At 38.9% G+C, this 25,916-nt stretch overlaps 1 pseudogene; it reads right to left on the bottom strand.

The window, feature by feature from the left end:
* Positions 1-3,000: 3,000 nt before the first annotated feature.
* Positions 3,001-25,916, bottom strand: part of LOC127420702 (DNA mismatch repair protein Msh3-like) — a 75,707-nt pseudogene continuing 52,791 nt past the window's right edge.

Genomic DNA, 25,916 nt, shown 5'->3' with positions numbered 1-25,916 from the left:
GGGTGTGCTGAGTGACTCCAGCCAGGTCTCCTAAGCCAGTGGTTCCCAAACCTGTTCCTGGAGGCCCCCCAACACTACACATTTTGGATATCTCCCTAATCAAACACACCTGATTAAACTCATCAGCTCGTTAGTGGAGACTCCAAAACCTGAACTGGGTGTGTCAGAAAAGGGAGATATACAAAATGTGCCATGTTGGGGGCCCTCCAGGAACAGGGTTGGGAACCACTGTCCTAAGCAACCAAATTGGCCCGGATGCTAGGGAGGGTAGAGTCACATGGGGTTCTCGCTCTCAAAGGGGCGCGTGGCAAGTTGTGCGTGGATCACGGAGAATAGCATAAGCCTCCACATGCTGCGAGTCTCCACAGTGTCATGCACAATGAGCCACGTGATAAGATGTGCGGAGTGACGGTCTCAGAAGCGGAGGCAACTGAGACTTGTCCTCCGCCACCCGGACTGAGGTGAGTAACCACGCCACCACTAGGACCTACTAAGTAATGGGAATTTGGCATGCCAAATTGGGGAGAAAAGGGGGTTAACATTTTTTAAAAAAGTTTATGGGGGACAACATAATTTAGCTATAAATATATACAGGTGCATCTCAATAAATTAGAATGTCGTGGAAAAGTTCATTTATTTCAGTAATTCAACTCAAATTGTGAAACTCGTGTATTAAATAAATTCAATGCACACAGACTGAAGTAGTTTAAGTCTTTGGTTCTATTAATTGTGATGATTTTGGCTCACAATTAACAAAAACCCACCAATTCACTATCTCAAAAAATTAGAATATGGTGACATGCCAATCAGCTAATCAACTCAAAACACCTGCAAAGGTTTCCTGAGCCTTCAAAATGGTCTCTCAGTTTGGTTCACTAGGCTACACAATCATGGGGAAGACTGCTGATCTGACAGTTGTCCAGAAGACAATCACTGACACCCTTCACAAGGAGGGTAAGCCACAAACATTCATTGCCAAAGAAGCTGGCTGTTCACAGAGTGCTGTATCCAAGCATGTTAACAGAAAGTTGAGTGGAAGGAAAAAGTGTGGAAGAAAAAGATGCACAACGAACCGAGAGAACTGCAGCCTTATGAGGATTGTCAAGCAAAATCGATTCAAGAATTTGGGTGAACTTCACAAGGAATGGACTGAGGCTGGGGTCAAGGCATCAAGAGCCACCACACACAGACGTGTCAAGGAATTTGGCTACAGTTGTCGTATTCCTCTTGTTAAGCCACTCCTGAACCACAGACAACGTCAGAGGCGTCTTACCTGGGCTAAGGAGTAGAAGAACTGGACTGTTGCCCAGTGGTCCAAAATCCTCTTTTCAGATGAGAGCAAGTTTTGTATTTCATTTGGAAACCAAGGTCCTAGAGTCTGGAGGAAGGGTGGAGAAGCTCATAGCCCAGGTTGCTTGAAGTCCAGTGTTAAGTTTCCACAGTCTGTGACGATTTGGGGTGCAATGTCATCTGCTGGTGTTGGTCCATTGTGTTTTTTGAAAACCAAAGTCACTGCACTCGTTTACCAAGAAATTTTGGAGCACTTCATGCTTCCTTCTGCTGAAAGATGCTGATTTCATTTTCCAGCAGGATTTGGCACCTGCCCACACTGCCAAAAGCACCAAAAGTTGGTTAAATGACCATGGTGTTGGTGTGCTTGACTGGCCAGCAAACTCACCAGACCTGAACCCCATAGAGAATCTATGGGGTATTGTCAAGAGGAAAATGAGAAACAAGAGACCAAAAAATGCAGATGAGCTAAAGGCCACTGTCAAAAAAACCTGGGCTTCCATACCACCTCAGCAGTGCCACAAACTGATCACCTCCATGCCACGCCGAATTGAGGCAGTAATTAAAGCAATAGGAGCCCCTACCAAGTATTGAGTACATATACAGTAAATGAACATACTTTCCAGAAGGCCAACAATTCACTAAAAATATTTTTTTTTATTGGTCTTATGATGTATTCTAATTTTTTGAGATAGTGAATTGGTGGGTTTTTGTTAAACGTGAGCCAAAATCATCACAATTAAAAGAACCAAAGACTTAAACTACTTCAGTCTGTGTGCATTGAATTTATTTAATACATGAGTTTCACAATTTGAGTTGAATTACTGAAATAAATGAACTTTTCCACGACATTCTAATTTATTGAGATGCACCTGTATATATATATATATATGTTTACAGCTTTGTGAAATCAATTTTAAAAAATGATCACTGGATGGGATATCTTATGAATAGGTGGCACATAAAGAACTGTCCCATTACGAAGTACGATGTCAAGATTATGGTACCAAACCTTGTGCAACATGACATCATTAAGACAAGCGTATAGTGCCTTCAAAACTAGTCAGACCCTTAAGCAGTTCTTTCATTTTACAGAAATCTGAATCCTACTTTGAAGTTAACTCTCTGTAGAACAAACAGAGTTCTGTGTTGAAATTGATTGGTCTATTGAATGTCATGTGATATCCTTCAATGTTAGAATGAATCCCTAAAAATAAAACATGCAGCATGAAAGTGTTAAATCCATTTGCTCCAGAAGATCTTGGTTGACACAGAAGAAAAAAAATTGCCTTAACGAAGACAGAGTTACTTTAAAATCTGCCCTTACTCATGAATAATTTAAATAACTTCCATACTGTCTAGTATGGTGCTGCTAGTATCATGCTGTGGGGCAGCTTTTACAAAGCAGGGACCGGGCATTTGGTTACAAAACAGTGCAAAATAAAAGGAAATACTGCCAAACAACCTACTGATGACTGCTAAAACTCTGAAACCTTATGTGACCTGACACCCAATGAAGAAGATTATGACATCTGTGATTGTAAGGAAATCACATTGTGATAACCATCACAGCTGAAGAAGCCCTTTTACTTGGAAATGTTCTTGAAATATCCTTTGTCCCAAAAAGTGAGACTACACTTAAAAATTCATAGATGTCTTTGTATTAGATAAAATATCAAACTAAGTGGCATTTACATTGAATAAAGATAGTACAAGTGCATTTTTTTGTAAGCAAAGCAATTCATCAAAAGTTTGTTACAGTAAGTTTCAAATGATAAATGACTAGATATATTTTTCAAAATGAAGACAAAATGTATGGCTGTCAAACTTGTCCATAGTCCATGTGCTGAACTACACATGTGGTTAGTCTGCCAGGACACTTTTGTGAACTTGAGGGAAACTGAATTCATACATCCACTCAAAATCACCTTGACACTAGTTTGTTGAAAGTCATTTAAAAAAAAAAAAAAAAAAACGGTTCAGCAAAGTAAAATTGGTTCCGAGAAAAGGTCTCCTCATTTGTTTGTAGATGCCACTTGGTATTATATATATTGTTATACAGTATAATGCAATTACAGATATACATATGTGTGACTTTGTGTGTGAATTGTCAAATCAAAAGGCGATGCAGGTAGCTGATGCACAGTGGGTTGGTGGAGATACTCTCTGGCTCACTGAGCAGGAAAGCCATGTGATAGTTCACCACATGCTGCGGGTACAGCTGCTCCAGCTCACATAAGGGAGGGTAGTGGGTCACAAATACTGTCAGACACTTCACCTGCAGAAACACACTGAGAAGAGTAAGTAAGCAGACAAGAAAAGCATTCAATCTAGCTTCACTTATCTGAATCAAACCTAAAAGTGAAGGGTTTCATTTCTGCGCCTCTAGTGTCACCAAATGGAGTTGCAAAAAAGAAAAGAAAAAAAAAGACCATTTTCAAATGGATTTCCCAAAAACTCTCCCCGTCTTTCCCCAAAACTCACACCACTGGTTGAGCCAATGTAACCATGTCAGGCAGTCAGGACACTCAAACAAACAGCAATGTTTTGATAGAACCACAGAGGCACTACATAACACAATCCACAAATGGCTTGATTGTTTCTGCTAATAAAGCTGGAATACAAGAAAGTATTTTAACATTGCAATCTGTTTTGAGGGATAACGGTGTATAGATCTGGTTAGTCAGCATCCAGTCTCCATATTACTGCGTGACAAGAGTGAGACAGCCTTGAGCCAGGTGCACAAACCACGCAAACAGCAGACGCCCCCTCACTCACCATTTAATACATTTATTAACATTATCAGTGGCCCGGCAGACTGTGTGTGCATAGTGGTATTGCAGATTTCATTCAAGAGGGGGATGTGTTCGTTTCTTCATGTGTTCGTTTCTTCATTTATTGATGTGTTTGTGTTTTCAGCGGGCTCTGGGGAGGCATTGAGCTGGAGTGTGAATATGAAGCGTAAGGAGGGGATTGAAACAAGAGCGATGAAGCAGAACAAGAGACATGAAGCTGCTCGTGACATTACATTTTTAGTTTTGATGACAAAAGTCTCATTTTGGCAGGTCAGAAGATTACACTCAGGTCACCAGATAAAAAACATTTAGGTGCCATTCACACCAAACATGCACTTGAGTTAAAAAAGAAAAAAAGCTAAACTTGACATGCGTTTAAAAAATGTGGCCCTGAAAAAACAAAAATTATAAATAACAACAGCGAGATGCAGTGCAGCAGTCAAAAACGTTTTGTTGTCTGACATGTCTGACCCATGTCTGACACTGTGTCCTAACCAGGCACAGTGCTCTAAGTTTCCTAAGTCATTTTCCTGTCTATACTGAAAGTGAAAATGCTGCGCGACATGAGATTTGAGATTTCACTGTGGATGGGTCTACCCAGCATGATGAAAACATCACTTGTAAACTAATTAGGACAAAAATTCACATTTACAAGCAGGGTTTCAAATGAACTTTTTGGCTCACGGCCACTGTGGCTAGTAGTTTTCAAGGTCACTAGCCTAGAAGTGATAAAGGTAACTGGAGACTGTAATGGCATGCATTTGTTTAGACATTTTATTTGAACACGAATGATATGAGTATAGCAGGACAGAAGTGTCATGATTTAAGTCACCTCTAGAATATCTGAAGGCAAACATGGCCAGCAAGAACAGGAGTAGGATAGAACAGGAGGAACATTTGTCAATAATGGAAGTTTTAACCTCTTCATTCTAAATTGCACTTGCCTATATATAAGTTTACCATTGTTTTACCATTGTTTAATAGTGGTTTTGTAATGATAAGGCCATTACCACAGGTAAGACCATGGATGGCTCCACATTACTGTGGTTAGGTAAATGTTAATAGTTTTTTCAATATAGTATTTGTTACGAAAAAACGAATAGCCTAAACACATTTAGAAACCATTAACTACAACTTTCACAGTTTTTTTTTATTTTTTTTATAAAATTCAAAAAACAAGAACTGAAAATGTTGTACTTAAGGCACTTTACACTTAAATCAGGCAATGCAGTCACTGACTGGTTGTTCATATTTTTATTTTAAAAAAAGTACATTTTTGATGTTTAGAACTTTTTATTTAAATATATAGTTACAGTAGAAGCAATTACTGTATTGCATTTATGCCTTCTGTGTAAACACCTTTTGCAAGAATCATATAAAATGTATCTCTGATTTGTTATATCTAATCTGGAGATCAAATGATCTCATTAAGATTTGTAAATGGAACCGTTAAAGAGTCAGAATCGGAACCGGAATCATTAAATTCTTTTAGATTCTCATCCCTAGACACGTGTGAAGCTGGGACTAGGTAACTTTTTTTTTTTTTTACACAACCTTTTACACTGAGAAAGAGGGAGAGAGTTCTTCAAGGCCAGGTGTTGTACAACACCAAAAGGAAATAGCCTTTGCCTGACATTTTACAACTTAAGCCCACCTCCTCACTTCATCGATTCTCAAGATATGTCAACTTACATCCTCTCTAAATATTGAGGAACAATTCTGTCTACTTCTCACATAAGCTCGGAGAGCTTTGCTATGGCAACCAGTGCTGCTCCACTTCCTCTTGCCCACAGAAGAAAGTTCTGCATCAAGGCTGTTCACAATGCAGCATTCAAGGGTGTTACACAACAAATGTGTTTACATTCTTAAATACAGAGCAGGTGAGCGAATGCGCAGGATGAGCCTTGTTGCCATGGCAATGTGCAGACACTCTGCAAGATGCTGCCAGGACATATGTATGTACTGTAAAGGCAAACGGGCATGGGCAAAAAGCTGTTCTAGTGTGAAGGGGGAAATTTCAATGTGAAGCGCATGCTTGAACAAATATTGAAGCATTTTATTTTTGAACCTCCGCAGTGCCACAACTCCAGCTGTACAGCAAGAGTGTAAAATCTTCATGGTATTCTCAGTGGATTCCAGTTTACATACAACCCCAATTCCGAAAAAGTTGGGACAGTATGAAAAAAGCTAATAAAAATTATACTTGTAAATTATATTCACCCTTTGCTATATTGAAAGCACTACAACTACACATTATATGATGTTTTACCTTGTGAATATCATTGTTTAAAAAAATAAAAATAAATATAATTATGTACAGCAATTTCAAATCAGTTGATTGCAACACGCTCCAAAAAAGTTGAGAGAGCAGCAATTTAAGACTAATAACAATTTGATGAGTTGAAATAGGGCGGTGTGAAACAGGAGATGTTAAACAGGTGAGGCAATCGTGTCATAGTATATAGGGAGCCTCCAAAAACAGCCTAGTCCTTCAAGAGCAAGGATCGTTCAAGACTTGTGAATTTGCCAACAGATGCTTCAGCAAATAATCTAGCACTTTGAGAACAATGTTCCCCAAAGACAAATTGGAAGGATTTTGGGCATTTCGCCCTCTACAGTGCACAATATAGTTAAAAGATTCAAGGAATCTGGTCAAATCTCAACGCATAATGGGCAAGACGAAAACCATTTCTGAATGTGCCTCAGACGTCACTGTCTTAAAAAACATCAATTATCTGTAATGGATATCATGAACATGGGCTTGGGATAACTTTAATAAACTTTGTTAGTCAACACCACTCGCAGCTGCATCCACAGATGCAAGTTAAGACTTTACTATGCAAAGCAGAAGCCCTACATCAACACTGCCGACTTCTCTGGTCTCAGTCTCATCTTAGATGGAAAGTAGAACAGTGTAACTGTGTTTTTTGGTCCGAAGAGTACACATTTCAAAAAGTTTTTGAAAAACACAGTCGTCGCGTTATCCGGGCCAGTCGACCACGTTACCTTTCTGACGAGAGCGAATACAAACGCATTTGACGCATTTGCCCTACAACTTACTTGTGATACTCTTTTAGTACAGTCAATAGCAGGTGCATGAGTCAGTGACGCACACAGCCGAGGACTATGTGTGCGGGTCAACAAAAACTAGGCGGCGGCAGTCAAGCCGCGTGGCTGTGCTGATGACGCAATTTGCGTCACACATACTGTGTGTGGAGCGATCCGCAACACGGACCCCCAAAGTATACTTTGGCCTTTAGGGTGATCAGTGTCCCATTTGGTTAAGCTAGACCCTGTTGACTAATTCTCTTTGTGCATGTACAGTTACAGTGCAGGTATACATGCATTTCTTTGTATTAAGTTTGTTTAATGACTGACCTAAAATCAGTTATGATCTTTCTTTGAGCTGTGCTATTGTTTGATCTAAAATTTAATCAATTCAATTAAAATGATTAACAACAGTCGAAACAACAATATTTAAATAGCAAATCTGAGTTAAGTCTACTTGCATCTAGTTAACTTAAAATAAATAGTTAAGTTCAGTCTATATGAACACCAAGTTAATTCAACTTAATTATATACGTTTTGGAGATCCCATTACTCAAATCAACTGAGGGAACGAGTTTACTCAATCGAATGAGTAGAGACAACTTGTGGTTTTCAATGTTGTGGCAGCGGGGGCATGGTCAAGCATCTCTCCGGAGAGAGAGAAAGCGGTAAGGGCGCTCACACCAGAGTTAAATTATGTCTAACACCTGTCTCTAATTTCAGTGAGCACGGCATAAATAGAGCCACACAGCACTTAGTCGAGAGAGAGACTGGACACGACAGAGCTGAGCCAGAGCAAAGATTTTTAGTAATGAAAGTTTATTTGTGAAGCAGTATGTGATAGTTGTTTAACTTAGTGCTTAAAGGAAAACTGTAAAAAAAAGTTGTGTTGCGAAGAGGGAAAAATAAATCCTCACCTTAACAAGGAAAGCTGCTTCTCGCCTCCTCTTTTACAAATGTATTATACATCAACAGTTTTGAAACAAACAATTAATTGACAAACATGTTGTTTATTTCTAACAAAGTACACGTTTAATGTCAAAATTTGTACTATTTCTGCTTGCAATTAATTAAATGCATAAATATTATATATGCCTGTTGGCACATTCCCTATACAGGCTGATAATTAGCTGATGATTAGTGCTTCTTGTCAAAGTGCTTCTTATTTGACAGATTAAGTAAGCAGACCCTGCTATAAGGACAAGTTCCCAATGATAAAAACGTCAATTGAAAATTGCTGGGGAGAAGAAGAGCAGAGGAGAGAGAGGTCAATATGAGGAGAAGAATAAAGCAGGACTCAACAATAATGATTTTTCTGCTGGTTCAGTCAGGCCAGTAGTTACATTTTAACTTACCCTGCCTTTTTCTGATTAACAGTTTTTATTGATTCATACAATTGACAAATCGAATCAGATTCTGACACAGAATCAACATTTAACCCCCATTATTCCCTTTCCCCCTCCCAATCCCCACCCTGACCCTCAACAAATATCCCTGTGGTCACACTTCAATATACACACACACACACACACACACACAAAGAAAAATAGATTAAAAAACACAAATAAATAAATAAAAATAATCACACACATTTAAAACAACACTTCTCTCTCCACTGCCCCTCCCCGAGAGCCCTCCAAGGAGGCCAAGTAGCTGCCCCATTTTTTATTAAATGAATCCAACTTGCCCAGCCCTCTACATGACATTTCCTCAAATGCCACCACCCTCCCCATCTCTGTGCACCACTCCTGAAATGAGGGCGCTCCAGCCGACTTCCATCCCCTAAGAACAATCTGTCTGCCAATCATAACACTGGCTAGGACCCAATGTTTTGTATATTTATCCCCTATATTAATGACCGCCTCATCGCCTAAAATACAGAGTCTGGGACAAAATGAAATTTGAGCGCCACTTACCCTGCCTTTGAATAATACGAAATTTCATTTTTTAACAACAGATTTTTCTATTTGTCATTTGTGTCTTTTAAAAAAGAATTACAATAAAATGTATGTTTCAAATTAGCAATAAATGCAGGAAACCTTACTGTTATAATGTGACTCAGTAACAGCTATAAACTTCATCAACACTTTTCCTAGAAAATGACTGTATGCCATCACCTTAATGATTTGTTTTAGGGATGCACTGATACCACTTTTTTTCTCCTGATACCATTTCTGATACCCAAACTCTAGGAATGGGCCAACCAATACCGATCCGATACCACAGTTCTTTTTTCTTGATAAGATTGAAATATTGATACATCACTGTGTGAAACTGATTGGGAGTACTCTTTTAAATGTAAAAAAAAAAAAAAAAAAAAAAGCCTTAAACTACAAATTTCATTATAAAATAATTAAAATAAAATAAAAAGAAATTACACAGAAAATGTGTAGATTATGATGAAAAACTCTATTGTTAACTAGTCTACTACATAATGCAGCAGCAAAATTAACAGTAATTCCAGTGCAAAGTTTCAATGGAAAAGAAGCAAATCAATAATTATAAAAATAATAATAAAAAGGTATTATTATTTTGGTTACAACACTGAATAATAGAAGTTTATTTTACAATAGTCTGGCTTTTATTTTAGGAAAACTCAAGGAAAACCTTTGAGTTTCTGTGTAAAGTTGACAGTAATTTTATAAAGCTTTTATTGTTATTTTATGTTATTTTTGGAGCTTGACAATAACAACCATGACTAAAACGCAGCATCGGATTTGGATTGGTCTTGTCTGTCCGATACCCAATCTGTTTAAAAAGGTCAGTATAAGAGCCGATTCTGATCCAGGTATCAGATCGGTGCATGCATCCCAATTTTGTTACTAATTATGAACCCAATCTAACTTATGCTTCCAAGACTATACAAGTCACTCGCACAGTTTCAACAAAACTATATCAGCCAACTAAATAACATTACCTTGGTGACAAATTTAAATCATCGGAACATGCAGCAACAACATTCAATACATCATGGAAAACCAAATGTTTAGGTTTGCAAGATATAAGAACACATGATCAACAAAAGAACACATGATCAACAAAAGAACATTCATTGGAACACAATTCATTGGACTTCCATCAACTCGCCCGAAACTCTCACACTATCCTTATTGTTGAGCCCTGGTGAAGTACAAAGAAATTATTTGAATATTCTTTATCACAGCTGTGGCAAACAACCCACATGTGCCAGTAAATACAGTAAATAACAGAAGTCCGTATCAGTTATACATAAGACATGTGGTGGGAGAAAGACTGTAAAAAGAAAGACAGTAATAGATCTTGCACCTGAGCTTATATCATAGAGACTTGCAACACTGTGCAATACCCAATAAAGTCAAACCTCTGGAAACCCAAACACCAGTGCAGCATCTAAAGTGAAGTTTACCTCCAATATGAACATCTACAGCCAATAACTAACTAATTAGCACTTTTAAGCTGTAAATTATATTATTGCCAATTCACTGGCTTCTCATTAAACTTGGCAGCAAAATGTGGTGTGTTGATGATGGTGGTGTGAAGTGGCATGCATTGCATTAAAGAAAAAAATAATCTGTTGTAATTTGCTAAATTAAGTTAATTATGTGGTTAAAAAAAAGATCATACCAAATGTAATATAAACAGTAAATAAACATATTTGATATGACATTCTAATTTGAAGCTTTCCCGAACACTCACCCAGTTTACCACCGTTCAGACAAACAAGGTCCTGAACAAAACTCACGCGTTGGCTCATTTCTTAAAGAAATACAGTAGTTCACACAAAAAGGAAAATTTGCTCATCATTTACTCACTCTCAGGCCATCCCAGATGTGTATGAGTTTTCTTTTTTGAAAGAATATCTCAGCCCTGTAGGTCCATACAATGCAAGTGAATGGGTATCAACACCTTTAAAGCTCCATCAGACTCCAGTGGTTTAATCCATGTCTTCTGAAGTGATCCAATCGATTTTGGGTGAGAAAAGACCAAAATGTAACTACTTTTTCACTTTACATCTTGACATTGCAGTCTCGAAGCACAATCATGATTTCAAGCTGGATTACACTTCAGAGCTGAGATATTCTTCTAAAAACCTTCATTTGTGTTCTGCAGAAAAAAGAAAGTCATACACATCTGGGATGGCATGAGGGTGAATAAATGATGAGAGAATTTTCATTTCTGGGTGAACTATTCATTTAAGCCAATGTTGCCATGTTGGGATGCTCAAACAGCAGACAAAAAGCAGTCAGTGTTTACACTTCTCAGGGAAATCAACCGACGAATATTACACATTAAGCTGGGATAGGAGAAAGTATTTAATATCAAACAAATTACACAGCAGCTTTAAACAAGTGTCTCACAGGAGACATACAGTACTCTAGATGTGCTGCATCTCCTTGGATGTACTGCTATAAGATATTTTTTTCTGTATGTCTCGGAGGGGACTATGCTCCCTGGAGTCCCTTGATCCTTTGCTTTGGAATACAAACCATTAATGCTCCCCAGTAACTTTCTATGACTCTGTCGAAGTTCTCTGTCAGAATGGGACCTACTAGGCCAATAAAATATTGAATGCAGTATTTTCAAAAGCTGCCAGGTGTAGCCAACTGACAGAGAACTGTATTTAAAACTGTGGATGCTCACACATTCAAATAAGGCATTGTAACCGGTAATTTCTACTGCTGATTCCGGTCTAAAGCCTTATTCAGATAGGATTACCTTCCCGGACACGACCTTAAACATGAGCATATACAATCTGGAATTATTAGAAGAAACTGATGAGAATATCTGGTAAAATATAATAGAACTGGTGACACTATTGAGCCTGTAATCATATATTACACTCTTCAATCAAAAATATGGAAAATCCTCACATTATGTAATTTTATTTGTCCCTCTGGAAAATATATTGTGAAAAGCGGGGATGCAGTGTCCAAACAACATACAAGCCCCAACACAATTTTCCCCATTCACTCTGCTCAAATCACAAAATTACTTACTTGTGTACCTTCTCATTTTTTCTAACAAATAACTGCTAGTTTCTTTCTCTTTTACATAGGTAAATAAACATTCAACAGCTTAAAATGCTTGAGAAATACACAACAGACAAGGTTATAAAAAGATGTCTTACATTTTCTGGTGTCTACTAATTACTTTCCACTTCAGACACTTGGAGAACTTAAAGACCAAAGATAGTAAAGGGCTCACAGGCTGGACAGTGCAGATTTGTTGGCTTTTTTTCAGCATGTCAATTCGCACGGGATTAGTATAACAAGAGGTAATTTTTACCAAGCGTTTTATAGTAGGTAAAAGACGCTGTAATCTTTACCGGTGCGGGATCACGCAGTCCGTAAAAAGTCCGGCAAAATTACTGACATGACCGATTCTCACAGGATAAATATCACAGAGAAGCTCTAGTAATTATTACATTAGCCCTTGATCCAATATAAAACTAATCCCATCCGTAAAGAGCTTAAGACACTTTCTCCTTCAGCTGTCCCCACAGACTGTAATTCTAACACAATGTCACTGACGTGATTGTAATCCTGCGAGTCAAAGATGTCTTTACCCTGTCAAACTTGCAAGTTAGCATTACACACAGAAGCTGCAAAGTAAATCTTGAATACCAAAGAACTACAATTGAAAAACTTCCATTTACTGTCTTGTTAACTCTCTCACAATTCATGACCTTCCATTGTAACAGCAGATTTGAGTGAAAAGAGAAATCAGAGGCATTTGCCAGATGCCAAAAAATTCAGACAAAAACATAAATGTTTTTTTACACTGTACAAGATTTTAGAGCAATTGCTTGCAGTTATGGCATTTTGTACCTTTTAAAGGAATATTCCAGTTCAATACAAGTTAAAACAAATTGACAGCATTTGTAGAAATATACTGATTACCACAAAAAAATATTTTTAAATTAAAAAAGCAAAAATCAAGGTTACAGTGAGGCACTTACAATGGAAGTGAATGGGGCCAATTATTGCAGGGTTTAAACATAGAAATGTGAAGCTTATAATTTTATAAAAGCACTTACATTAATTCTTCTGTTAAAACTCATGTATGTATTATTTGAGCTGTAAAGTTGTTTGAATATTCCTTTTTACGGTCGTTTTAGGGTTTACGGCATAACGTCATCGTGGCAACGAAGTTGAAAAATGTGATACTTTACATAGAAATGTTAGTAAGTGATTTTATCACACTAAAATTATGTTAACACATAGATTGTTTACGTCTTGTGGCTATACTATTGAAACAGTGAGTATTTTAATGTTTACGGATTAGCCCCATTTACTTCCATTGTAAGTGCCTCACTGTAACCCAGATTTCTGCCTTTTAAAGAAAAGGAGGGATAAGTCAAAATTAATTTTTGTGATAATCAACTTTATGCCACAAATGCTGTCGATGGAGCTCAACTTGTATTGAACCTGGAATATTCCTTAAATGATCACTTTCCATAATCTTAAACAGAAAAAAAAAAAAAAAATGGACATTTTTACAACATAATAATTGTATTAATATAAATAAAACTGAATAAATGAAAAATATATCAGTGGTTGCCTGCACGTTTAAGTAAGCTCTATAAATAGGGTTGCTTGGCTTGCCCCACTGCATCAATCCCAGGTGACGGTGATCTGGGATCCGGAGCGGGGTCCACTAATTAGTGACCTTGACTAAAAAGAAGTCATAATATGACATGAAAACATGTGACAATCATTAGGTATATTTGCCCCAAGCAAAGACTCTCAATCTTTCCATCTTACTTACATCTCTGATGAAGGACTCCAGGGTAGCATAGGCGATGGCGATGCCATCATATGTGCTGGTGCTTCGACCGAGTTCATCTAGGATAACCAGTGAACAGGAGGTGGTATGTGCCAAAATATCTGATGCTTCCACAAGCTCTTCCATAAAGGTGCTCCTGCCCCTTGAGATGTTGTCAGATGCATCCTGCCAGAACCAGAACCTGTTACATAAGTTAATGTAAGCCTGAGATTGAAGTACATTTTCCAGGTTCAATACCAGTTAAGCTCTATTGGCAGCATTAGTTGCATAATGTTGATTACCACAGAAAATTATTTTGACTTGAACTTTTGTACTTTTTTGATTTTGTTACAGTAATTCCCATACTAATGGAGTTTATGGGGCCAGGCAAAACATACTTTATATAGACACTGTTTAAAAAATTATATCCTCATGTTAACATGTAACTAGTGTGATAAGATCACCTAACCTTGTCTGTGCAAAGTTTTATCCAATATTCCAACTCCTGTCATCAGGTAAAGCTGGTTAATCTTCAAAGGTGCGGAAAGTGGGGTGCTGAGGGTGCTGAAGCACCCCCTAGTGACCAAGACTTGAAAATAGTATCAACGAGATTTCATATATTTCATTGTATTTATGCAGTATATAGCACAATTTTCACTTTCAGTATATCTGTCATTTATGTTAAAAATCACGTACTGTTTCAGAGAGATTTGTCATGCTTGTGGGCAGGGCTCTGCCGGAATAAAGAGAGCCGTTGTGATGGATACTAGTAAACTTTTTATTTTCCATTTTTTCCGTTTATTTGCACAAAAGCAAAAAAAAAAAAAAAAGGAAGAAGTCGTCGTCATTAACAATGAAACAGTAATTTGACAATAAATTACGACTAAATTGTGTTATTGTAGTGCAATATTTATAGTTTATATGAATAAAAACAAATGCATCCTCAATCTTAAGCTTTTTTCTTCAGAAAAGTATTGTGCTTTACTCGTGTACTCATCCTTTGAAATTATAATTTAAAAAAAGTACAGGTTGGAACTTTATCGTGTTTCATCGCCATGTGGATGATGCTAAAACCTCAGCTGAGCAACGGGCTGTCTTCCCTAACTTCATCTTCTGGTGTTTGTTTATGTTTAACGTGAATCGCTTGTGTTGTTGTATTCCTCAATTATTATTCCCTGTACAATCGCTGTATGCAAATGTAACTGAAACACTTTGCACACAATGGGTCAGCGGTGCTCGGCGATTCTGCAAGCTTCATATCGTATGTATTTAAACTTATTGGAGCTCGTTTTTACTTGGTTACGAAGTAAAATGATCCAGCAAAGACTCGCACATGTTGGATTAATGCACATACACAATCCCACCTCGGATATTGGAAATTTCATGAAGACCTTTATTAGCAACACCTGAGCGTCAAGTAACAGGTAGGACATTTCTTAATAGCATAATATTTTAGCATATGGGTTCATTTTAATAGCTATTTTGTCTGAATAATTATATTGTGTTTTATAGTTATTTCTCATTCACACTGACACGACAACAGTTTTGAACATGGTAGAATAACTAATGCTGGTGAAAACGTTCCATATACATTTTGTGTGTGTGTGTGTGTGAGTGTGGTGATAGACATGATCCCCATGGAGACACGTGGTTCTCTGATGCCCTCGTTGCGCGTGCATGTGTATATCTTCTGCCTAAACTGCAGCACCCTTTGCCAAAAACGTGTTCCCGCGCCTATGTTAAACGTAGTAACTTATGCATGATATATACAGTACAAGGATACCAGAATAACACATAATCAGAAGCTCATCCACCTCGAAAAGTAGTCCCACCTCAAAGAGGACAATTTGGACAACATCACAGTTGAGATAATATACTTTTTTTAAACTAAATATATCTTTATAAGGGTTTTAACAAAATTAAAAGCTTGACATTTCTACTTTCAAACCCCCCAGAATGTTGGCCCCATATACTTCCATTATATGTGCATTATTGTAAACACTATTGCTTTAAAAAAAAAATAAAAAAATAAGTCAAAATTATTTTCTGTTTTAATTGACATTATACCACAAAGGGTTTCAATACAGCTTCAGTTGAATTGACCCCAGAACATTACTTTAAACCACATCAAAACATATGTTGTGTCAATTGCAAAGTTGGATTGGCTGTCTTCACTGCCACCAGTTAAGCCACTCATTACACAGACTACAGCCCAATTCAAATGAATTATGACCACACTTCAGTTGCAGATGATTATGAATGAGATCTATAACTACTTTTATAATACATTTCCTGAGCATGTGGAGACCGCCCAGTATTTAAGTACCAAAATATGGTGGGTGGCTGATCACATTTGTTAAAGCTTTAAGAACTTTAAGATAAAATATGAAGTGCCACACAAAATTCTCATGTCTTGGGCAAATTTAGAGCCTCATTATTTTATAAGATGCTGACAGTTCAGGAAAACCCAAATGCTGTTGAAAAATCACCATATAGAGATAAATCTCTAGGGTATGTTTTTGCTGCAGAACTCTTGCTCTTATACCAGTGCAGTTTAAACTGTGCTGTTTGGATTTATTTATTTTTTCTTTTCCTAGGATTGCACAAAGAAAATTATCTCTAATGGGTTCCTGTCTTGCTGTATGCCATTGTAATTGACCTGAATTAATGTGTCAGCCTTTAGGTCATGTACAAAGATCTACCAATCACTGAATTATCTTTTGTTAATAGCAATGTGATAGGGACCAAGGCAGTCACAAGGACAATCACACGATGAAACAGCACTCACCTCTAACAATAACAGAGGCCGGAGTTTTCTTACGCTGCAGCAGCAGCACCACCATCCTTGTTCCTTGTTCTCCAAACACAACAAAATCTGTCTACTAGTCTAGTGCCTCTAGTGGCGGAAGGCCTTTATAGATTGTATCTACATATAAATATACTGTATATATACACTGATGAGCCAAAACATTATGACCACCTGCCTAATATGGTGTTGGTCCTCCTTGTGCCGCCAAAACAACGCCGACCCTTGAAGGTGTTCTTTGGTATCTGGCACCAAGACATTAGCAGCAGATCCTTCAAATCCTGTAAATTGCGAGGTGGAGCCACCATGGATCGGACTTGTTGGTCCAGCACATCCCACAGATGCTCAATTGGATTGAGATCTGGGGAATTTGGAGGCCAGGGCAACATCTTGAACTCTTCATTATGTTCCTCAAACCATTCCCAAACAATGTGTGCAGGGTGGCAGGGCGCATTATCCTGCTGAAAGAGGCCACTGTCATCAGGGAATACCATTGCCATGAAGGGGTATACCTGGTCTGCAACAATGTTTAGATAAGTGGCACGTGTCAAATTGACGTCCACATGAATGGCTGGACCCAGGGTTTCCCAGCAGAACATTGCGCAGAGCATCACACTCCCTCCACCGGCTTGTCATCTTCCCACATTGCATCCTGGTGCCTTCACTTCCCCAGGTAAATGGCGCAGATGTACACGGCCATCCACGTGATGTAAAAGAAAACGGGACTCATCGGACCAGACGACCCTCTTCCACTGCTCCAAGGTCAAGTTCCAACGCTCGTGTGCTCATTGTAGGCACTTTTGACAGGGGTCATCATGGGCACTCTGACTGGTCTGTGGCTATGCAGCCCCATAGCAGCAGGATGCGATGCACTGTGTGTTGTGACACATTCCTCCCGTAACCCTCATTACAATTTTCTCTGACTTGTGCCACAGTAGACCTTCTGTCGGTTCGGACCAGACGGGATAGCCTTCGTTGGCCTCATGTATTGATGGGCCTTGGGCACCCAACACCCTGTCGACTGTTTGTGGTTTGTCCCTCCTTGGACCACTGTCAGTAGGTTATTGCCACTGCTGACCTCAAGCACCCCACAAGCCTTGCCATTTCAGAGATGCTCTGAACAAGTCTTCTGGCCATAACAATTTGTCCCTTGTCAAAGTCGCTCAGGTCTTTACTCTTGCCCATTTCTCCTGCATTCAACATGTTGACTACAAGAACTGATTGTTCGCTTACCATCTAATCTACCCAGACCTTGACATGTGGCCTTGTTAGGAGATGATCAAAGTTATTCACTTCACCTGTGAGTGGAAATAATGTTTTGGCTCATCAGCGTATTTACTGCAATACCACTTACCACTTCTGGAAATTGGAACATACTATTTTGTGTTTTGAATAAAATTAAACCACACCACACCGTTCTTATACAAAGTCCCTTTAAATAAATAAATAAGAATGAGAGATAAAATGAGAGTTAAAAAAATACTAATGAATACAATAAACAGGACGGATAAACATTTGTACAATTAAACAGTAAATATTCCTAACATAGCAAAATTTAGTTTTTAAGGTATGTGCTTCCTTAATGGTTTTGCCCACTTGCTAAAAACAGAAAAACTAAAATAGCAAACCCCAAATAAATAATTAGAAATGGTGAATCAAATAAAAAAGTCCTTTGGAAGACAGTTACAATTACATGATGGAGACCGACTTATAGGCTCTCCATCACAAACTAATCTTTCATTTTTATAAAAATCACTACCACTAACCTGATAAGAGCTTTCGTCATATTTTTTAAATGTATGCAGAACACCACTGACACGAGCTGGACTAAAATTGCAGTCCATGGCCATACTTGAGAGAGTAACCACAGATGGTACTGTATCTGTAGTCAGCTTTGATGAGCGTCTCAGCAATGAAATGCCACTTTCATTCCCTTATTTGTTGCTTTCCCATCTCTAAATGTTTTCTTACAAACATTTTGACACAACTACATCAGTTTCTGTTCATTTTTTCTTCATCGTTTTTGTCAAACGTTAGATTTGTTAGATTTCACCTGGGTAATAGAGCCTAGGCTGTGCAACCACATTTCCATTTTTAGGGTTTCTGAGTCAAGTGTAATTAGAATTTTTATCAGACACTTTCATGGCTGTTGCAATCATGGTGTTTTCTATGGCAACCAGAATATTAAAACAAACTGACATCTTTATGCTTCTATACTATAATTATGTTCCAGTGACTGTTATGCTTCACCCATTCAAGATTCAAGTCTTTCTTGAAGAATAATTCACGACTGATCACCTAACAATACGATGTTTGCATTTTAATCATTCTGGTGGCCTAATGCTAGGCTAATACTAAACTTAAGTTATAAACACAATAAAGGTCAGAAAGCACTATGACACTCCATCATGATCACATGGGAATTTGCCATGTTGCTTCCAGTACCCTGACATCAACCCCATCATGCAGTTACTGACAAGCTCCATCTCCCATCAGACATTTTTGCATCAGTTCACGTTTACCATCTTCAGTGGCGCGACCGGAAGCTCGTCGTGTCAGCAGCATGGGAAACCCGAGTTCTCGTCCTGCCTTGAAACCAGCAAGCAACTGTTCAAATAATAAGTTATGACCACGATTCAGAGGTTGCCTTTTCCCTCCAAGATTACAATTTTACTCCACTGACGGTAAGGTTTAGGGTTGGGTGCAGAATTAATAAAAATGTTACCATGGTTTGTTCAAATACTCGATTCTAATTGGTTTTAATCACCTTTCGATATTAATGCACTGTTTGTAACACTAGCAACATAACATTACAGAGCAAGCAGAGTGAGCTATAGCAACTGAAAACATTTCCTAACCACTTTCATCAGCACAGCTAATATAATGGAATTCAGCTTGTTTTGCACGGAGGGTGAGAGAAGGAAATCAGGACCTATTAAATGTGTCTTTCGCTGTCCGGCAAGGCGATGCAAGATGATTTAAAATGTAATGTTTGCCAGATGGTTTGAGTATTTCTGTAACCGCTGATCTCCTGGGATTTTCACACACAACAGTCTAGAATTTACTCCAAATGGTGGCAAAAACTAAAAACATCCAGTGAGCGGCAGTTCTGCAGACGGAAATGCCTTGTTGATGAGAGAGGTCAACAGAGAATGGCCAGACTGGTTCGAACTGACAAAGTTTAGGGTAACCATTTTTTTTTTTTTTGCCATTTTTTCTTGTATCCCATCTTATAGTAATAACTCAATCAACAATAAGTACACCATTTCTATATTGATTTCACATAAAACTGTATCCAAACATTCCTCTATTTGTTTAAGTGTCCCATCCAGCCCAACACGGCAACATTTGCTAGACCAATAGTGTGAGGGGTGTGACTATCTGTTTGTATAACCAATGAAGGACGGGGGAAGTTTCCAGGAATCTGTTTTAAAACAGTGATTTTTTTGCAATTAGGTTAGGTGATAGGTGGTAGTGGTGCAAAAATTACACACTTCAGCTTTAAGAAATAGCATTTTATTTCCATCCCTATGGCTTTAGAGTATCTAATAAATATTCATTACATGAAAAGCAGAAACTGCATTAAGGTTTTATTCAATATCAGCTTTGTTGTGCTGAATTTAAATCTAAACTTTGCAGAGCACTTATGGGCTCAGAATGATATTACCAGCAGATGAACTTTTAAAAAGGGGCTTTTGTGAAACTCCGCTGAGGATGTGAACTCTTCTCCAACATTCTAGATTACAATTACGCACCTGCAATAACCAATCAATATTTCCGCTTGAGCAGAGTGCAGTTTATAGGCCACTAGGGTTGCTCCGATACCAACATTTTGGCTTCGGTACGATACCAGCCCTGGTACCTCGGTATCGATACTAACTCGGCAACAAATATATATATATATATTTTAAACTCAGATTTTTGATGAAATTACATAGAAAATTACTTGATTAAAAGAACTGCAAAATATCTTTATAGATACAAATTATTCTTTTTCTTTTTTCTTTTTCTGGATTCCATGTTAAATGTTTTAATTAAATGTTATGATCAAATTGTGTTTAATCAAATACATACTGTACAGCTTTAATCAAATGAAAATATAATCATTTTCAACAATATAGAGCCAATAATAATATTTCAATAATAATAATAATAATAATAATAATAATAATATATACATATATATATAATTTCTGGTCAAAACAAAAAGATGCACAACAGAGCTTTACAGTATTAATAAAAACATTAAATGAAAACAATCTGATTACCTGAGGCAAAAGGCTGCCATGGCTGAATCACAACATGCTGATATTCAGCACACTTGCTTTTGTGATATTGCTTACAGATAATAATATTAATAATATAACCATTTCATATTATATTATTATTATTATGAGTATTATTGCAACTACTTTCAATATTACACTTTTATACAGTAGTAATATTTTTCTGTCGTAATATGTATTCAATTTTATGCATCCGGTTGAATAGAGCTCTTATTTCAGCGGGACTTTTATTTTGAAAGACCTTCAAAGTTCTTCCTGTTTGTGAAGGGTTCGTTATATATCAAACTTCCCACGACTCGTGAGCTGAAATCTCCGAGCTGCAATGGTGAAAAGGGTAATTTGAGAGTTCACTGCCGATTATACACTAAACACACTGCTCTGCGGCTCTATAGATGGATACTATTGGACACGCTGCATGAAAAATCAAGCATTAGTAGTGTGTGCTGCGTTTGTGTGTGTGTGAAGGAGATGACCAAGCAGGACGGCACCTCTCATTTGTTCTGTATATTATTTAATTAAATGACATTCTTCTGCTGTTTAATGATCACACTTGGCCATATTGAGACTTTTATTATTATTTTCAAATGGTCTTTGATTTCATCTCAAAACTCTCACATTACATTTTGCTAATGGCAGCATACTTTAATATGGTACCGAAATTAACAACAAGATGATATCGTACCGTTTAAAAAATTTTAGTATTGCGATATTTCATTAATACCGGTATACCAAGCAAACCCTATAGGCCACTGAACCTTTCAGGCTTAATTGGGTTCTGTCTGAACCTGATCTTGACCTGTTAATTGGAACAAACCAACACAACTCTGGGGAGTGAAGGCAATTATCTTCTGATGTGAACAGTGCCAGTAATATGTTTATTAACAAGGCAGCACTTCATTGTTAGCTGTATGTTCAGACTTAGACTGACAGACAGTGTCAAAATATATACAACACTAACACTACATCATATCCCCTCCTGCTGGTTTTTCTCACAGCTATGTTTAATTAACTTTAGGTGTAGACTGAAACATTTTCACAGCAAAACAGTAATTATCTCAGTTAACATACTCAAATATTTAATACAGACTACTGTGCATACATCAAAAAACCCGTCCACTTCTATAAGTTGCTGTTGACTGTTAAGAATGTTTACAAAATACCACCAATACCAATTACTAAAAATACCAAAACACCAATTAATTAATTGCAGGGTTCCCACACTTTTGCAACAATTTCTGACTTTTCCATGATCTTTCCAGTCATTTGTGACTAATGGATAAGGATTTGTAAAAAGAATTTTTCAATTACACTGACTACATCACTACTTACATGGAAAGCGGCTTATTGCGAGAAAGCGGCGTATTGCTGAAAGCAGCTTACATGCACTATATAAGAGGCATACTTTTTACTCTCGTATTCATGCTGCTCAGTCAGAAGGCAGCTTTCTCCACAACAACATAAGTTCCCCGCAACGCTTGTGTAAATAACAAACATGGGATCCGTGGAAGACTTTGCTATTATATTGCCACAAGGTTCATTAAATGAGTCACAAATTGGTGTAAACCAAACGGTGTGAAGAAGGCCGTTTTTTTACGGGACACTGGCGTTAAGGGGATCTGCCAATATCCCTTTGTCAAATCCAGTGTTGAATAAAAGCGAGCTGCGCTCAATCGATCAAGCAGTTTGTCAATACAAGGCATTGGATAAGCATCAAATTTCAACACACATTTACTTTCCTATAATCCACACAGAACCGGACCGAGCCATCACTCTTAGATACCAGAACCATCGGGCTGGCCCAATCACGGTGGGATTCTTCTATTACCCCCATATCTAGCATGGCCTTTAATTCTTCCCGTACTACCTGTTTCTTGTGTTCGGGTAAGCGGTAGGGATGACTACGTACCACTGCCCTGAGGGTTGTCTCGATGTGGTGATTTATGAGATCAGTGTAGCCAGGGAGAGGTGAGAACACATCAGAGAAATTATTTTCCAACCTGGCAACCTCCGTACGTTGCGACGGCAAGTGGTGGTCTCCACAAGTGACCGGGGTGAAGTGATTGGCTTTTAGATTCACCTCCGGTCCAAATCCTACCGTCACCAACAACACGGGTACTGCCTCTCTCCATGGTTTTAGGAGGTTGAGGTGGTAAATCTGACGTGCCCCACCCCTATCCGTACACACCACTTCATAGTCGACTTCCCCAACTCGCCGTGTGACCTCAAAGGGTCCTTGCCACTTCGCAAGTAATTTCAAGCTCGATGTGGGCAGCAATACAAGGACCTTATCTCCCGGTGCAAATTCCCATAGCCGAGCTCCCGTTATACAGCCGGGACTGACATTCTTGTGTCTGCAGCAAATTCTCCTGTGACAGACGCCACAAGGTGTGGAGTTTTGCTCTCAGGTCAAGAACGTATTGAATTTCGTTTTTACTCTGTGAAGGTCCCTCCTCCCAATTTTCTTTCATGACATCTAACACGCTACTGGGCTTACGCCCATACAACAATTCAAATGGGGAAAATCCTGTGGAGGCTTGCAGGACCTCTCGTACTGCAAATAACAGGGGTTCGAGCCACTTATGCCAATTCCGCGCATCTTTGTGCACAAACTTACGAGTCATATTTTTTAAGGTCTGATTAAATCATTTGACCAAGCCGTCTGTTTGTGGGTGGTACGCACTTGTCCAAATCGATTTAATACCCAATAATTCATACAGCTCATGTAGTGAATGTGACATAAAAGTAGTGCCCTGATCAGTGAGGATTTCTATCAAAATCCCCACTCTGGAGATAATTTTTAAGAGTACCTCCGCATCACTACGTGCTGAGATGTTGTGCAGTGACACTGCTTCCGGACATCGCGTTGCATAATCCACCAGGACTGATGCCCGCATGCTGTCCATTCTAATGGCCCGACGAGGTCCACACTAATTTGTTCAAAAGGAACCCCAATCAACGGGAGTGGCCAGTGGATTCACCAGCTGATATTCACGCCATGCCGCACACCACCAGCGACATCCCCGTGAATGCCTGGCCAATAGAAACGGGCCATGAGATGGCTTCGTTTTTTTCCCCTGTCCCAAATGACCTGCCATCGGATTATGATGAGCCGCCTGGAATAACATTTCCCAACGGCTCTTTGGTATCAACAACTGGGTTGTATTTTCATTTGTCTGAGTGTCCTGTGTCACTCTATACAACCAAACTTTTATATGTGAGCACAATTCCCGGCTCAAGACGTTGACCATCAATCACTATCACTTGGTCAAATGCGTGCCTCAGGGTTTCATCTCGTGACTGCTCTAGAGGGAAATCCCCTACCAGGAATTCCCTAAGGGTGGGGGGAGGATGACATCTCCCCTTCCCCAGCGTCATCCTGACGTGGAGCAGCCACAGACGGCCCAGACCACGCATCTCCATCCAGCGCTTCGTACATCCCACATGATTCACTTTCTCACAGGACCCATCCACACACAACCCCTTCAGTAATGATCGAAAAGCCCGCCAATTAGTTCCCAAAATTAGTATATGGGTGAGGCGAGGACTAACTATCACCTCAATATTATGCTTTTGTCCCCAGAACATTACTGTGACCGTCACTACAGGATAATCATGAATATCCCCGTGCACACACCTCACCCTCACCTGATTATTTGCCTCCAATGCCCCGGTTTGAACCAAGCATTGATGAATAGAGGTTTGATTACAACCTGAATCCACCAAGGCTTGGTATGTACCACCCCTTAATACTCACAGGTATTTGGTACATCCCTGCTTGGTCGGAGGCGGTCTGTGGTGTGTCGGGAATCCGTGGTGTGTCAAGGCCCCCACCTCCATTACCGATCACTGCTCTCGGACATGACCCAGCTCCCCGCAACTCCAACAGACCGGTCCAAACCTCCCGCCCACACTTGTGGCAGCAGACTCCTTCACCTGGGATGAAGAGAGGGGAGAGACGGGTTTTGTTGGAGCAGAGAACCCCCATGTCTGGGGAGCCAATCTTGGGGGAATGTTCCCCCGTTTTTGGGGAAACGGAACAGGACGTAAGGAAGGAGGGGTGGGGGAGAGAACAGGGGAGGAGACATTAGTGGGAGAAAGGGCGTGGGACACGCCGGCCCCCGGATACGCTGCCAGATGGTCTTCTGCCAACTGGACTACTTCGTCCAAGGATGCCAGTCGGTGGCAGTGTATGTGGTTTTCCCACTGTACTCCCAGAAATGTTGAATTCTTTCCATTGTGTTGACTTGTTGTTGGGTTCCATCATATGACACAAGTTACTGGTCTGTTCACGCACATGCACACTCTTCAAACACCCAACAGAATGCTGCTTGTGTGTTTACATGACCACATATGCCGCGTTTCTCTGAGAGAAGCCCAGGTGTGTTAATCTGCTTTCTCTTAATCCCTTAAGCGGCGTAAGGAAATCAGCGTTCTCGTTTACATGACGTTTCAGAATACCACTTTCTGCAAAAACCATGGAATAATTTTAAGTGCATGTAAATGTGTCACTGATTCACTAATGAATCATGCAGACTGATTCAATGAGGTGAACTGCCTCAAAAGAACAATTCACTCACAGACTGATTCAGTGAGGTGAACTGACTCAAAAGAACGATTCATTTACAAACTTATTTAATCAGGTGAACTGATGCAAAAGAACGATTCACTCACAGGCTTATTTAATGAAGTGAACTGACTCAACAATTCACTCACAAGTTCAACATTATATGGCTTAGGTGCAAGTTATACTCTAAACAAGCTCTTCACAAGAACAGTATCTAGCCAATAAAATTTTATAGCAGAAAACTAGAACAATTTATATTCAGTATAGACATTTCAATTACTTTTTCAAGCATGGAAAACACAATAAAAAAAATTCATGACTGGCCTTATGTGAAATAGACCTGCAGAAAACTGGATAGATCACAGGCAGTTTCCTTGCCCGGT

This window comes from Myxocyprinus asiaticus, chromosome 3 (genome assembly GCF_019703515.2).
Source record: "Myxocyprinus asiaticus isolate MX2 ecotype Aquarium Trade chromosome 3, UBuf_Myxa_2, whole genome shotgun sequence".
Classification (NCBI taxonomy): domain Eukaryota; kingdom Metazoa; phylum Chordata; class Actinopteri; order Cypriniformes; family Catostomidae; genus Myxocyprinus; species Myxocyprinus asiaticus.
This window is presented reverse-complemented; position numbering and strand designations above follow the sequence as displayed.